At 37.1% G+C, this 2,111-nt stretch overlaps 1 long non-coding RNA gene across 1 annotated transcript; it reads right to left on the bottom strand.

The window, feature by feature from the left end:
• Nucleotides 1–6: 6 nt before the first annotated feature.
• LOC106456492 (uncharacterized) lies at nucleotides 7–1,125 on the bottom strand. The gene is made up of 3 exons (XR_001290601.1): nucleotides 930–1,125; nucleotides 642–744; nucleotides 7–233 (listed from the first exon to the last, which is right to left on the bottom strand). It is a non-coding gene; the product is annotated as an uncharacterized LOC106456492 (long non-coding RNA).
• Between the last annotated feature and the right edge of the window lie 986 nt (nucleotides 1,126–2,111).

Below are 2,111 nucleotides of genomic sequence, written 5' to 3'. Positions count from 1 at the left end.
AGACTGAGCTTTTTTGTCTGTGTTTTTGTTGCTGTGAAATATTATGTCAGCTTCACTGCACCTGTGTTGAGCTATACATTTGTACCAAACTATATGTTTGGGTGTAAACTCATCAGCAGTAGTGAAAGAACACGGGATCACAACACAGAGTCCAGCCTCTGCTGTTAGTTCTTGCTCAGTGAGATTAAGACAGTATCCTTTGCCACAGTGTTCTTGCACCAAGGCAGAGGCACCTGTTAATGCAAAGGGAAAGATAAATATAGTGATAAAGAATATTTACTTTACAACAATAAACATGATGTCTAATTAAAGATATTGAAGTAACTTTTATCTTTTACACGGGCTGCTTGTTTGTGCTGTACTCCACAACTACTATAATGTTCTCATTTCACAGCTTATTATATCCAGGCTATGGAATCTCCCTGGATGTGCATCAACAATATCTCAGAACACGTTTAACAAAAGATTAAATTAAAATGGCACACGAGCCAATAGATGATAGTAAAGGCACAAATTTATGATGAACTGTGGGTAATAAAAAATTCTTATCATCTGGATACATTTCAGAAAAAGAGTGTTACATGCAATTATTTTAAAAAGTCAAATACAAATATAGCAGAATTACAGGACAAGATACAAACCCGTTTTAGCAATGCTTCCTTTTACAGAGACAAACAGAGCCGACCAGATGAGAACAAACATGTTCGTTGCTCGAGACGTTCAGTCTCTCCCTCCACAAAATAACTTATCCAGCAGATGAAGCAAAAAAGAAACCAAAACAAAAAATGCAATAAAGAAAAAGCCAACAGTTCACATCACACATCAAAAGAAAGATGTATAATATATATAATAGAATATAAATGTATATTAACTGCCAAATAAGAGGACAGCCTTGTAATATTTGATTAATAAATAATGGTCTTACTCACCATCACTGCTACAGATGTGAAAAATCTTTACATTTCTTCTTTTAAAAAGATTTTTTCAGCCACATTCAATTTTATTTTTACCTGTTTTACTTTGTTCTTCAAAACTTCTCTTCTCACTGATGACTGGTGACTCTCTAAACTGAAGTTTTTCATCCTCATCGCTCTTTTCTTTTTCTTCCTCCTTCTTGCAAAATGATTTCAGGAAGTTTCTCAGTAAACCACTCAACTTTACAGACTGACATTCAAGTTCCTCTGTATGCTATATATAATTATAACATTGTTTATTAAATAATTTACCTTTTTAAAACATAATGGTATCTTATTTTAACATTCCAATAATGATGCTCCAGCAAGTTTTATATTTTCATATCAGAATCGGAATCGGGATCAGAAGACTTTATTTATCTCCAAGGGGCAATTAACAAACAACCGAGCAGCATACGTGGAAGATAAGGACAATAAGAACAGGCAATAGAAGACAAATAATAAATACACAGAATATACAGAATATACAGTTTTAAAATTACACAGTTTTAAAATTAAAGTGACTGAAGGTGAATAAATAACTGCAAGTGACTAAAAGTGAATAAAGTGTCAGTAGTGTAAGAAGAATGTAGTTTATGTTTCTGGTGTGGGAAATGTTTTTATCGGCTGGAGTTAAAAAGCAGAGTGGCTTTGAGGACAAAGGTGGCTCTCCCTCTCTCAGTCCTGCAGGAGCCATTGAGATGCTGGGTGAAGAATGTGAGAGGGGTCGTTGATGATTTTGGCCTGTTGGCTGAAAACCTGTGCCAGAGTTCTGACAGGCAATTATTTTAGAGCACACTGATGGAGTGTGCTGCAGTCTGTTCCTGTTCTGAAGGCTGAGGAAGTGGAACCAGCAGGTGATGGAGGAGGTCATGATGCTTTCCAGGAAGGCATAGTAAAAAGTCATCATGATGGGTGTGCTGACTCCAAAGGAGTTGAGTTTCCTAAGGAGGTATAGCATGTTGGCAGAGAATTTCAGGAGGTTGTTGAAGATGGTTCCCAGGTATTTGCACTCCTCAATACCTCCACTGGCTTCCCGTGGATGGTGGTGGTGACTGAAGCAGTCAGATCCCTCGGCCTACTGGAGAAGGTCACCACCATCTCTTTGGTTTTGCCTATGTTCAATTCAAGTCTGGAGCTGTCACACCACTCTACAAA

The sequence above is a fragment of the Pundamilia nyererei genome, unplaced genomic scaffold, assembly GCF_000239375.1.
Source record: "Pundamilia nyererei isolate P.nyererei 1_Seehausen unplaced genomic scaffold, PunNye1.0 scaffold00289, whole genome shotgun sequence".
Classification (NCBI taxonomy): domain Eukaryota; kingdom Metazoa; phylum Chordata; class Actinopteri; order Cichliformes; family Cichlidae; genus Pundamilia; species Pundamilia nyererei.
This window is presented reverse-complemented; position numbering and strand designations above follow the sequence as displayed.